Source organism: Ptychodera flava, chromosome 17 (assembly GCF_041260155.1).
Source record: "Ptychodera flava strain L36383 chromosome 17, AS_Pfla_20210202, whole genome shotgun sequence".
NCBI classification, from domain to species: Eukaryota; Metazoa; Hemichordata; class Enteropneusta; family Ptychoderidae; genus Ptychodera; species Ptychodera flava.
Genome location: NC_091944.1, coordinates 33,967,240 through 33,982,162, shown reverse-complemented (window position 1 = coordinate 33,982,162; position 14,923 = coordinate 33,967,240).

Here is a 14,923-nt window from a genome sequence, read left to right as displayed (position 1 = left end):
TTCCTGTAGTTATCCATACATCCGTATAGCTCTCCGTGTCATATAATACTTAGTATTAGTTCATACAATAAACTATGGAAAAGGATGAAAGTAATGCAATCGTAGGCACATATGCAAAGAAGGTCAACAATGATTACAATGATAAAGTAGTTTATAATCGAGATTACGAACAAACAATTTCAACTTTATACCAACATTTGCATTTAAAATTGTAGAATACCGGTAGAATACCTTTTTGCCATCTGTTTCCGTGCGTAGGATTCAAATGAAAAACTGAAGTCTATCAATTTTGTGTAAATTTCAGCGACGTCAACTGTAATTGGCGAGTAAAATCAAGTAGTCCAACGTAAGCATGAATTGAGTCAATCGAGCAGGAGTCGTACGAGCAGAATAGCAAACGGAACATATATTGAGCAGAGTTTGTAGGATCAACGACTCATTAACGCTTGTCTACTTTTTAGCCAATTCAAAGTGTCCGATTTATGAATAAAGTGCCCCACCCTCACGTTATTGTGACAACGATAGATCGCGTCCACAACGTTCTTACTTGCTGTATAGAGCACTAAATAAAATTTGTGTATCGTCTGTTTCCTGGAATATAAAAATGGTCTCCTGCTGTGCGGTCCACTATCGGCAGCCGTACTTACTTAGTGCGAGGCTTGGCTGCAAAAAACAACCGGTAGAGTCGAAATGCCATCTTTGAAGTAGGGGATAAAGTTAGCTGCGCTAATTTTTTTGTCTCTAGCAAAAGAATAAAAAAACATACTTTCAAACCATGGGCTTGCTTCTTACGCCTCATCGTTTTGTGAATGCCTTCCGTAAAGTTATTCCATAATATAAAAGGAGAAATACGATTTCTTTCGGCCTTGCAAAATTGCTTCCGTTTACGTCGACACACATCTGTCATCGAGGATTTTCCATATCGAACCCAATTGGAAACACCGTACTTTCTATCCTGGGCTGATAGCTTTGCTGGTGGACATATTTGTCCCTGAGGCTGTCTTTCGCGCAGTTTTAAACCATGTACTCATTGTTTCGATAAAGTTTGCCTGCGATGTGTGAAAGTATGTAAGTGCAAGTGCCCAATGAACTCTACAGCAGTGTGGAGTGGTCGCAGTCAGAAAATTTACGAACTTCGCTCGGTTATTGAACCACTGTTTTTGAGAGTGGGGATTTGGCCGAGTGTTTCTGTCTGTTGTCTTTCCGGTAGGTGACTGGCAGCCGTACGTTGTGAGTTTGAACCCGATTGAAAACACTATATTATTAATGATGCATGTTAACAAAGTAATTTATCATTTTGTGCACCCACGATCGATGACTAAAAAAACTCTGATTAGAGATATTTTATTAACATGCAATGTTTACAGTAAATATGATCGGTCGCATAGTTACTGAGTAAATGTTTGAAAAAGCACGCCAATTTCAAACAGTTCAATCGTGACTGTAGGTCTTGTCTGTTCAGCGGCGACCATGTTTAAGCAGCTCATAATACTGATTAAGCTACTTTTGCAGGTAAGATTTTAGCAATAACTTTATGCATTGCCTGTTCAATGCTTTTTAAAAACATATATTTAGGACCATATGAATGGAAGGTTATAGTTAGTTCTCTCCTTACATTGTGAACCAAAACATTTTCCTAAATATTCCTGTTCAGAATACGCTAACGCTACGTCACATGACATATTAAAATAAGTCTCTTCGCTTTTGAATAGCCATGGCTGTATGATACTGAGACAATGGGGAAAGTTTTTAAACTATGTTTTAGCTACTGTATTTGGATGCATGATTAAACTTGAAAATTAACGAGAGAGTTGTACCACGTAAAATAAATTTATGTCATAATATCGATAATAATTGACGGGACATTTTCGATTAGTAAATCTCCAGCTAGTGTGAATGATGTGATGGTTGTTTTTGCACTAGTACTCGCAAGGACACGGTGTAAATCTCATTTTGTCTTAAATTAACTTAAAGGTTCCCATCCTAAGAGACAACATTAAACGTTAAAATGCTCTGAACAAGCGAACGATTCACAGTTACTAAAATATTCTTGCTGACATTAAGCCTCTCAGTTTCATGAGGAGGGATAAACGCTGTTGTGCTTTTTAACTAATAAATTCAGTGTTGTATGCAAAACGAATTTATAATCAAAAATTGTACCAAGATATTTAAAAATTAACACTCTTTTATTTTGTTATCCTTCTATAGTTATCGATCGAAGTAGTGAGTCCGGAACCTACTTCTGTGCTTATATAATACAATTTTTTTTAGTTGAACCGACATTTATTTCAAGAAAGCTTTGGTCAAACCAAGAATTCAAGTAATCTATAAACAGAAAATAATGACAAAGAGAGTATATTCGTCTTCGAGTTGTGCAACCAAGGCCATGTCACCAGCACGTTTTATGGGAGTGAGAATGACAGTATTACATCTTAATTCATTTGTATAAACAGAGAAAAAAACGGATGACAGTACACAGCTTTTGAGAGCCTCTATATTTAAAAATCAGTTCGTTCAAGATATTGCATGCTTACACGTTATGGCCGATCACACGGAAATAATCTAATCCAAAGAATGAATGTAGTGTTGGTTTGCAAATCAACAAGGCGTTTGAGTAGAATATGAGGTTTTATTGTGTTAAATGCTGACAAAGAGTCCATAAACAAAATTCGAACGAACTTTCTAGTGAAATCCATATCAGACTCATAATTAAGTTGAGAAGTGTTTTGGTTGTAGCTTTTACTCCTCTCTTAGCTTTATATGCAAATTGTAGCAGATTTATACGATTAGACAGAGACGTGGTTAACCTGTTACATAAAATCCTTTGGCGGACTGCACCATGCAGTGTACATCCATTAGCCACGTTTCCATAGCACAAGTCTACGGTCTCATTCATACGCGTTGAACACCATAGATATTGATGTAAACTAGGCAAATGTTTAGTGATCTCACAGATGTTGAAATCTCCAAGCACAAATACCGACTGATTGACTGACCTATCAACTGCGTTGTCGTAGCTTTCAGCTTCACGTTGAGCTGAGGGCCAGGCACGTACACCAGTATCACAGCTACCTGCCTGCACTCACGAGGAAGATAGAATGGCCCGGCCTAAACGACACACTTGGAATTTCAAAGTGCTTTGAATTGACAGTTTCTTATGATGTAAATTTATTGCCCAGCTGTTTTTGCATGCATAAGCCACTGCCGACATTTTTGCGATTTATTCAAATTACCTGTCACGTGATAGTTATGTAAACAATGGTGACACTGTGATTACCAAAATCTTTCCTGTATCTAGGCTTTCAGAAAATGTATAATGTACGGGGGTTCTGTGCTTATTAAGCACCAGAGAATTGTTAGATTAACGAGGTCAATTTCTTGTCTTGGAACCTTAAAAACAAGCTAATTTTAAACAGTTCAATCGTTTCCCTAGATCATGTCTGTTCAGTGGCGACCATGATTAATCAGCTCTTGTTACTTATTAAGGCGCTTTTGCAGGTAAGATTTTAAACTTTATGCATTGCCTGTTAAATGTTTTAAAAACGTATATTAAGGACCATATGAATGAGACGTTATAGTTAGTTCTCGCTTCGCTGTTCAGAAAACGATTACTGAATACCATATGACATATTAAAATAAGTCTCTTGGCTTTTCAAAAGCCACGTATATATGATACTGAGGCAAAGGGGTATGTTGCAAAACTATATCTTAGAGAATTTGTAGCCTTTGTAGTTGCTGAGATACACTAGTGCTCATTCTGTCAGTGAAATGAGTCATAAGCGAGGAAAAAAAAAAATATCTGTTCAACGGGCCCGACCGACCCATATTTGGACCACTCCACATTTTTCTTTTTTTTTCCAAAATCTCTACGACTCTGAAGAAACGCGGAGATGTTATTCAGTGAACATCTGTCTGTAAGATGAATGACCTTCACATTTTCGATGACATTGACTTGAGTGAGATTGATACAGGTTATGATTTGAAGAGTATAGGTGGAAGCGCATCACAAACATTTGGTCAAGGTGAAGGGCAGGGTTAATACGCCGTGGAAAATAAACCATTGCGCAACGTGTTCCGTATAGCTTAAGACACTCTGTACTGTATTGTTTCATCGGCGTTTATTTCACGTCCGAGTGGTTGTACAGTCTATATTTTCTAGTGTTCCTATTTTCAGTGTTCCTTGAAAATTCTTTATTGTTCTTTGAGTCATCACTCGTTCCGATTTTCGTCATGGCTTTCTCCTATCGAATGTGTGGTTGTAAGCAGCAGTTCTCACTGCAGGACGGACATGATTTGTGTTTCCGTTGTCGAGAATGCACAAGGAGTCAACCTTGTGACTTTGTTTGACTTGGACACATGACAAATGGTCTAAATTTCGCTCCCTCGCTCGACGACATCACCCCGGACATCCCCGGGGCTGACCCGTCAGTTTCTGAGTCGCGAGTTTTGGTTGGAATGCACCGTGCTCATATGGCTGGTGACACCAACACAGAAATTAGCTCCGTTAGATTCAGGTGCCGCCAATGAAGCAAAAAGGTGTTCGTGCTAAGTTTTTCAGCGGGCAGGCAGATTTCAAAACTAATCAGCGGGCGGGGAGAAAATATCGATATTTACTGTGGGCGGGGAAGAAATTTCATTACTTTCAGCGGGCGGGGAAAATTTTTGACAGTGGGCACCGGAAAATACGTAGAGGGAGGAGAAAGCGGCGTGCTTAATAGAACCTAACTTAGAGGGGAGCAATGTTCCAAGGTATACTGCTAACTGCTTGCATGGTTTTGTGTTGATCTAGGTTGCATAGTGGGCATCTAGTTGGCAAGGGGGAATTTCAGTAGTAGGGAGAGGGCAGCGGGAGCTTGAATTGTTGTGGGGAGTGGGGAGCGGGCAGACTGTAGATACCAGAGGGCAGTGGGCATCAAAATTCAGTGGGAGGGCACATTTTCAGTGTATACCAGTGGGAGGGCAGTTACGAACAGCTCTCACTTTCCCCTCCAAATTTTAGGTCAGGGTCAAAAATAAGAAAAATCGGTATATCAGCCTTCAAAACAGGTTTTGTGATGATTTTGAGAAATTCATGAAATTTACCAGTTGGCGGCACCTGTAGATTGACCTGTAGAAGTGAAGGCAAAGAAGCTGTTCTGAGACAACCAACCCATGTCAACAAAAAATTGAAAAAATCATGAATGTACTAAACAACATATCCAGTATATGTTATGAGACTAAGAAAAAGCATGAAACACACAAAAAGTGTTTATATTATATGTTCTGTTTAAGAAAAACCAAAAAAAAAATCAAAAAAAAAAAAAAAAAAATCCGACCTACCTACCCAACTTTGAAGTCATCCCGCCCGTTGAACAGCTTTTTTTTTTTTTTTGGCCTAAGACATCAAATGCTTGATGGTATGGTATTCCGTGAAAGGGGCAGGCGTTTATCCTTGGTTCTCAGATCAGCGGTCGTTGACCTTAGATTTTGTACTTTATGCAAAGGAGATGATGGAGATGAATTTCATTGTATTATGATTTGTCAAAGTGCATCTGTACAAGGTTTACGAGATACTTACTGTAATTTTATTTCTGAGATTCAGGCTCAGCTGAAACATTTTGACAAGATGTTCTTCTTCAATTACATAATGTCGTGTTCCGATGATTCCTTTGTGCATATTACAGCATAATTCTTTAATGAGCTGATGAAAGCTTATAACATGTAAGTTTGAGATGGGGTTTTTTTCATCTCTCTCTAGCGAAGTTTTTCGATCTTGTTATTCTTTTGTTTTGTATTTCATTTTATGCCAATGTCACGTATGTGTACACGGCTAAATAAATAAATAGATAAATAAATAAATAAATAATTATGCACGGCGCTCCCAGTAACAGTGACACAACGCGTAGCAAAGAAGGTTCATACTGTTGACGAAGCAGTCGCGTTGTCGTCATCTGTTCCCTTCTACCCGACTAAGTCTCCCCTAAAATATTTTAACTTCTTTGAGAATTTCGTAGTTATGAAACAATGAACACTGTGCTTAATCAAGAAAAAAACTGTGGAAGCGTAGCTGATCCCTCCATCACAGAAATGGCCAGGAGCTGAGCCGCCCGGTGCCCGGCCTCGAGTGCCGGTGTGCCCGATATTTACAACAGGTTAATTTTATATTATCTCTTCCGGAGAATTTGCTAGACATGTCTTCACGGTCACATGGTTTAAAAGTGCCAAACTTCATGCGAGATTTATAACGCCAACTGAAGATTTTGCGGCGAGAATACTAATTTTGGCTAGACTAGATTAGTCCGTTTTGACTATTTTCTAGCCTTTCACCTAGTTATGTAAACACGGTTTGTGATTGTATACAATCAAAAGACACATTTGTTTGATTTGTGATCATACCTTTTCTAGGTGAAATAAATCATATCATATCATATCAATTTGGTTTTTATGCTAACGTGACCTCAGCCGATTCCACTTCCAGCTGTGGATCGGAAAGATATGTATAAAAATGTGTTAAACGGTGGACACTTTTCAACTTGACTATTTTAAAGTTTGTAAAAAATGTGAAATATGCATGCTCTGTCAACTTGATAAATAAATATACTGCTGACAAAAATGTGAACTTTATAAAAAATTTTATTACAATTAAGGACAAAAAAACAAAGCAGAGAAAAAACACATCACGGTACAAAAGAAAAAGGAAGAACAAACACAAGAGTACGAGTCTAAATATTACAGTAGGCCCAAAGGAGCCCACTTTGCTTCAAAGTTCTTTTTGGTGAGAAATTTTTGTTCTATGGACATTACGTCTTCCACTTTTTGAACAAAGAAATTAACAGTTAACTTAGTATTGGCATATCCAATGACGTAAAGTTGAAATTTGGCTATTAAAATAAGATGATTTACAAGTATGTTTCTTGATTATCACGAATGCAAAAAAGTACAGTGTAACATGATAGTGAAAGCTTATTACTTAGTCTTGAATTACAGAAAGCTTCAAAGCTTTTCCAAAATGCTGCGCATTTTTTCAATACCAGAAAAGGTGCTCAAGTTTACGAAATAAAAATAGATTTGTGGGCATAATTCGATGAAGACTTTTAAATTGGAAGACTCTGAGCTTTTCTTCTGTTGTTATTTTATATGGAAGTCCCCATATTTGTGGTGATCGTTGTCACTTAGGTTACAAAATTTTGATTCTGAAGTAGCACGTACAAATCTGTTTTTTTTACAAAAAGCCTGTAAAAGTCCCCTGTAACACCTTTCCCTTTATCAATTTGTTTCTCTCAATCAAAGGTACTCTACATTACTATTGTTCCCACGCATGATGCGTTTCCATGACTTTGGTATTGCATTAATGCAACCGTAATATGTAACAAAATCAGTACTTATATAATATTTGTCTATAAAACGTTGATAATAAAACAATTCGACCTTATCATCTTATAAATCAGCAATGTGTTTGACTCCTTTGTTGAGCCAGCCATTATAGCAAACACTTTTACCACTTATCAAAATGTTTTCGTTATTCCATAGTATTTCTGAAATAACTTCTTGAAAATTAGTTGGTAGAGTATAATTGTAATATTCTTTCCAAAATTTTAGAATATCTTTAAAAGTGAAGGAATTACAATATTCATTTTGATTATGCTATAGTTACAACTAAACAAAAATTGTGCCCCCCCCCCCTTAATCTACTAAAACAGCTTTTGCCAATAGTTCCCCAAAATAAGTTTGTTTTGATAATTCTTTCTGCCCAAGCTAATTTGAAGGCTTTGTTCTGAAGTTCCAAATCTATCGTTCTCAAACCGCCTTCATCGAGGTTGCCTATCAGAGTGCTACTTTTAATGAAATGTTCCCCCCTTCCACAAAGAGGATAATAATTGCTCAGTGTTAGAGTAGTATCGTCTGCAAACCCACAAATAGTTTGAACGTGACCATCTGGCAGAGAAGTTCCTTCAATTTGAGTATTTGATATCATAGCAATGGATAAAAGCTCTATTGCCATAACAAATAAAGCTGTAGACAAAGGACAGCCTTGCCTTATCCCTCTTTCTAATTTAAACCATCCTGTTGAAAAACCGTTGTTCAAAACACAACTTTCAATATCATTGTAAAATACTGCAATCCATTTCTATAAAGAGGTTACCAAAATTATATAAATCTAATGCTTTAAATAAAAAAATCCATTCGAGAGTGTCAAAGGCTTTGATAAAATCAACAACTTTGCTCCTGGTTTTCCAGTATTTTCACATAGATCCACCATATCCAAAATCAAGCGAATGTTGTCCATAATTATCCTCCCTGGTATAAAAGCTAACTGATCAGAATGTACGATATCTGGAAGAATACGTTCAAGTCATTTCGAAATACACCTACTTGCAATTTTATAATCAGAGTTAAGTAGTGAAACTGGTCTCCAGTTTTTTGAATACTGGTGGTCTTTTTCTGGTTTTGGCATTAATGTAATGACAGGTTGCTTTTGTGTGTCAGATAATACACCACCTTGATATCCACAGTTAAAAGAATTTTTTAAAGCATCTCCCAATTCATCCAAAAGAATAAATAAAACTCAGGTGGTAGACCATCGCTCCCTGGGGTTTTTTGTGCTTTTTAACGCTTGATAAATTTCTTCCTTTGTTAGTAACCCTTCACAAAGGGCCCGTTTATCTTGCTTAACCTTAGGTATATTTGCTTCCTGGAAGAAACCATAGATGTCAGCCTTCTCTAAATTTGGTTGCGCAGATGTGTAAAGATGGTGTAATAATTTTTATTTTGTACAGAATTTTCCTCTGTTCTGTAATTTCCCCATTCCCATCTTTCTTTGTGTTATTCTTTTTTCCCGCGTTTAGGAAATATTTTGTACTTTTTTCACCATCTTGATACCATTGCGCTCTGGATCGTATGGCTGATTCTCGCACTTTCTCGTCTGTAATCATATCAAGCTCTCTTTTCAGAGTGTCATAAGTATTTAAAACATTTTCATCAAGATTCTCATCAATTTGTTCTTCTAAGTCTATGTAAATTTTGACGAATTATTTTTTCATTGTTTCTTTTTTCTGTCGTTTTCTTTTTAGAATAAATAACAGTGGCATCTCTAATCTTATACTTTAAAAATTCAAACTGTGATTGGTGATCGAGAGTAGCGAGTTCAGCGTCACTAAGAGTATCTCTTATAAGATGATTCATTTTTTCAGTGTACACCTTGTCATGCAAAAAACTACAATTAAATTTCCAAAAACCAGGTCCTCTTGGTTTTTGTTTACATATTTCAATAGTAATAACAATGGCGTCATGGTCAGACTTTACCCCAGGAATGATTTCACATAACTTGTTTCTGAAAGCTAAATGGAATGAAAAAATAATCTAGTCTCGAGGCCACACTGCCTTTTCTCCAAGTAAAACTATAAGTGTGTGGGTTAATAGTTCTGTAAAATCTATAAGATCATGACTTTCAATAAATGAATAAAGATCACTCCTAAATGAATTTCTTGGGTTTGGTATTTTACTCCTTTTATCCACTACTGGATCTAAAGGAATGTTAATATCTCCTCCAACAATTATCTTACTGTATGGAAAATTACAATGCAGTACAGAGTTTCTATTTTCAAAAAATTAACTTGCTTATTTTCCTTATTTGGAACATATAAATTAGTCAGTACCACTTTAAAGTCATCGACGGAAATTAATTTCATTGACAACCAGAACTAGAGTATAGGCCTCAAGTCAAACGAAAAAGTCTCAAAATATGGCGGGACCTACCCGTATAACTTTGTACTACTGGAGTTTCTAACGTTGACAACAGTGCAAGCTAATCACTCCATCAGTTTGACTGCTTCATTAGTTCGACCACCCACTATTCTTTGGATACATTAATTATTTTACAACTTCCAATTATTCGACAATGCGTAACCGCATTTTTTCCTCTGTAATTCGACCACAAGTGCGTCCGTCCGTGGATACATTGTATCAAAGTTGCAGTAATATTGTAAACAGTAAAATATGGCCCGATTCTAACGTACTTTACGTTTATACGCGAAACGAAATTCTGAAATTTTTATAGCACTTAAAATAAATTTTTATAGCACTTAAAATGTCATCCTGATAAATGCAATTTGGAAATGAAATAAAAAAACAATAGCTGTGTCTGTAAAGAATACCAGTTTCACGTGGATAAAGTTTGGTGAGCCATTCTTCATAAATTCTTCCAGGGGAAACCCCAGTCATAGACCTGCCACTAGACTATGGAAAACGAAATTCTAAAATAACGAAAATTGTCATAAAGTTTTATAGCATTTTAAATATCATTATGATGAATGCATTTTGGAAATGAGTTAAAAAGAAACAATGCCTGTGTCCGTACACCACAATATTTCATCCCATAAGGTTTGGCGATCCATGTATAATAATTCTCTGCCAGGGGCCCCCAGTCATAGACCGGCTACTGGACTAACGAAACGAAATTCTGAAATTCTGAAAATTGTTATAAAGTTTTGTAAGATTTTAAATATCATCATGATAAAGGCAATTTGGAAATGAGATAAAAAGCCGATTGCCGTGTCCGTAAACCATAAAAATTTTATTTCGATATAGTTTTGGTGTTCCATCCTTAACAGGGGAGAGCCCTAGTCATAGACCTGCCGATAAACTATCCACAACTTTCAGCAACACAAGTTTAATGCAAGTAAAGAAACAGAAAGGACAATTATAATTTTCGTAAATTTACTTTTGTTTTCTGTTACCATCTTCTTCCATCGGCCTCTTCTCCTGAAATTAAAGTTCCCTTGGCTGTATCTTCTGGCGATTTTCCGTTAGTTTTGATTGAAATGATCACTTGCTCATGTTGAATAGCCTGTCAAATAACAGAGAATCGCATATTATTCGAAAACATTACGTGCCCTACAGCTAAATAACATGTGATTTTACAACGAAAATTTCAATTTTGTCCGGACAGAAATACAAACTCTGTTGACACGCAGATTGCAACGTAGGCATTCTTCTGCACCTGCGCGAGCTATTTACAGCAATTGCAAAATAAATATTCATTACTTATGCCCGGTACTTACGTCGTAGTCCATTGTCCGAGCACGTTGCGAAGCCAGATGTCTGGCAATCCACGACGCAATGTTGTTTTGATCCCGCAATAAACGTGTACTTGTACAGCTCGCGTGATCGCAGCGTCACCATATCTGCGTTCTCCCCAGCATGCTGATCTTGCCAGACGTCAACAAACGAGCTCGGAAGGGCAACACGTTTGAACAAAAATTAGCAGTTTTATGTGGCTATAACATCACTAATCATGTTTGTTTCTGCGTAAAACAAAATTTTGCAACAAATATGAGCCTCCAACATGGAATTTTCTGAGGTAAAAAATGGTCAACCCCTTTGCTCCGAGTTCAAAACTACACAGCTTCTTTTTTATATCTAGCGCCCTCTATGGTATGAATATCCAGCAAATATGGTGGCTTGCATAAACGATGTTACCATGTTTTTCATGTACATGTGTTTTTCTGTCGCCATCGCGTATTTCTCAACAGCAAATCTGCAACATGGACCTTCTAAGGTATACAGAACTCCCTGATTTGATTGTGTTACCTTTAATCAATTTATCATAAATGTCACCTAAACTACATGCTGTACATACAATTCTTGCCGTTCAAAATATTGTAGCAGTTCGACCGGCCGAGATTTCGAAGTTTTATTTTTTATTTTATCAGATCGTCTTTTCATAACTCATATTATTTTTTTCTAGTCGAACTATAGAGTGATTACGGTAACTCCCATAAATATGGCTTGGACACATACAAGTAAGACTGCAGAACATCATTCACAGGACAATGGACACAAATCAGTTACTGTACAGTGATAATGACGGTAAATGTTTTAAGAATAGCATCTCACTGGCCATTGTCAGGTTTTAGTTAATGGTGTAGGCAGTTTCAGACTTTTCCGAACTAATGTAGGTACATTGTCTCTGTAAATAGTTATAGTTGAAGTTTTGTTAATTTGATGATGTTCTTAAATGTTTATCTGATGATGTTCTTAGAATAAATGGATTCTGTGTTATTTATTTATGTTCATGAATTGAATATACTTATATTCCTGTTGACAGCATTCATAAAATAAATGCCTTTTTCTTTGATGATGATGCACATGAGATGAAGTAAACTGTACTCAGAATATTGTATCTACTGATATTTCCTTTTGTACCAAAAACAAACATGTTCTCGATATCAACTCTAATCCACGTGAAAAACAGGGCAGAACTTTTCTGAGGAATTGACTTACCTATTCTTTTTTTATTTATATTTTCTTGATGTCTGGAAAAAGTTGTGAGAATGTTGAAAGAAATCACATTGCTTATATTTTGCAATGTTTCTCATGAGTTACAACTATATGACATGTATGTTTATCATAGATGACCATGAAAATCTTACTTTAATTTCAGTGGGTATTAGATTAGGCAGACATTTTTTTTGCTTTAATCTTAATAAAAATTTTGCATCATTCAAATACATAAGTTACAGGATTTTGCATTAATGGTAAGTCTAAGTGCAAATCAAGATGGACACATGAAGTCAGTGAAGTGATTACCTGTGGTTTTGCATAGTGACTATAGTTAGCAATAAGATCCATATTGGTGCTTATGATTTTTTTTGTACAATACTGTATTTCGATTAGTAAATAATCTGTTGATGATCTTTTGTTATACTATTGCAGCTTTCAATATGCCAAGGAAGACATTCTGGCATAAAAGCAAAGTAAAACAAATATGATATAAATTTATTGATTTCGGAATCAACAATTGCATTAAGTGTTCATTGACGTAAGATAACTGTATCAGCATCAAAAATCTGTATGCTTGTTTATAACTAATTTTTAACAGTGTTCTCTCAGAAAGAATTTCATAAAATATCAGGTAATTTGCAAAAAATGTAAAAAACACTAGTTTTGCATATTAAAGTTGAGACAGCTGATTGATTACAATGATTATCACATTTCATATCATTTGGAATTATTTGTCGCTCTACAGCAGAAATCACATTTAAAAGTAAGTGTTGCTTTGTTGGTTTTAGCCAATGTGCTCATGATCTACAAACTTGAAGGCTATTTGCACCATTGAAACAGCTAGATTTCTAACAAAGATTTGCCTGGTCATGCAGCACGCGTGTTGAAAACTACTAGTAGTCAAAGTTCAGTACACAGAGGAAAGAGACGTTGTTACAAATAAAAAATAAATAACTTTAAAATTTATTCATATTCATAAACATAATACAACCATCATAATACCCGTTTTAAAAATTTCCCTCGCTAACGTGCCAGGGGTTGCTAGGCAAACCTGGATGACACGAATTTGAAGACATTTTGACAATACGTAGGGCACGCTACTTCATGTTTCAGTATAAGTAATCTCAATGTGGGCATTTAATTTTTTCAATTTGATGATAGTGCGTATTTTCTGCAAGAAAGTTGAATATCTGGCAGTCCACAACAGACAGGCGATTGCATTGTCCCCGTGCCAATCGCATAAAGTAGAACAAGCGTTGAAAGTTTGAAGATCGATTGAACTCAATGTTATTATTATTCCATTATTTGCTTTACTACTCAAGAATGACTTGCGGATAAAGAAACAAAGGCTGACGTAAAAAACTTGAGTAAAGGGAAGTTCAATTTCATAGGATATCGGATAGGTTATCGGCCAGATTGATAACGTATAGGCAAAAATCATAGGATATTTGGTCTATATGCTAAAGACCTCTTGGGAGAACTCTGCTTTAAACAAGTTATTTTTAAATGAAAGAAAAACTCCTAATTTTGGTCTATCCTCTTTCCTTTAATACTTCTAAATGTCAATCAGTTGAGTGTTCATGTCTTGCTGTTATATATGCCTTTTCATTTGTTTTTCCTCATATCTTCATTTCTCTGCTTTTCATGGATGATATGTTTTTCATATTACTTATCACCAAGTACAATTGTGAACTGTTATTTTCGAATACTTTATTTCTTTTTGTCTCACGCTCTCTACACAATACTGGTCAAACTACAAAGTTAACTCCAAACAACAAAGTTAACTCGAGAAAACCGTCAAAGCACCTTCTGCAATGTAACCAATCAAAATAAAAGTAACAATAGCCGAACATATTGCCCATCATATGGCATATTGAGATAAAGCCAAGAAAAGTATACATAATAACCTGTATCATGTGAACCAATAAAAATAACCTCTGTCTTAATACAAATGTAACAAATTACACTTGAGAGTAACACCAGTAACAACAAACAAAATAAAAGTACCAACAAACTTGTGAATGATATAATCAGCAGAAGTCCACTTAAAACTTGTATCATGTAAACCAACAGTTTAAATTGAATCCAGATAGAAAATGAGACAAAAGTGGATAGAAAGCAGCAATAGACATGTTATTATAAACAGCAAAGCGTAGCTGAAAGAAGCAACAAACATTTGAAACTGGTTGGGTACTGTACGCGGCAGTACCAATTAAATAAGTACACAATTTAGTCTTGCATCCACAGGCAAACAGTGCACATGCAATGCAATTATTTCCCTTTGTATGTCTTTACAAAACCACCTAATGACAAAAGCACATCTAAATTATTATTGATGAAGTCAGTATTGGTGGAAATCGTCAATTTAACTTAGTCAATCTTTGCTTTCAAGATATTACAGGGAACAAAAAGTAATTTGAAGAGTTTCTATTCTATTAATAAATCTGTTACAATTAAAAACCTGTCATGAGGGATTCCTCTCAAATGATCTTGAACACGGTTATTTTCCATTAGCACCAAATCTATGGCAAGATTTATGTAAGGTTCAGACAAGGTATTGGACAAAAAGAGGACCATGACGTTGCTGTCGTACTTAATCATCTTAGCAAAGGCATTCACACCAAGAAAAATATCCAAATATTGCACACTGAGTCATTAAAAT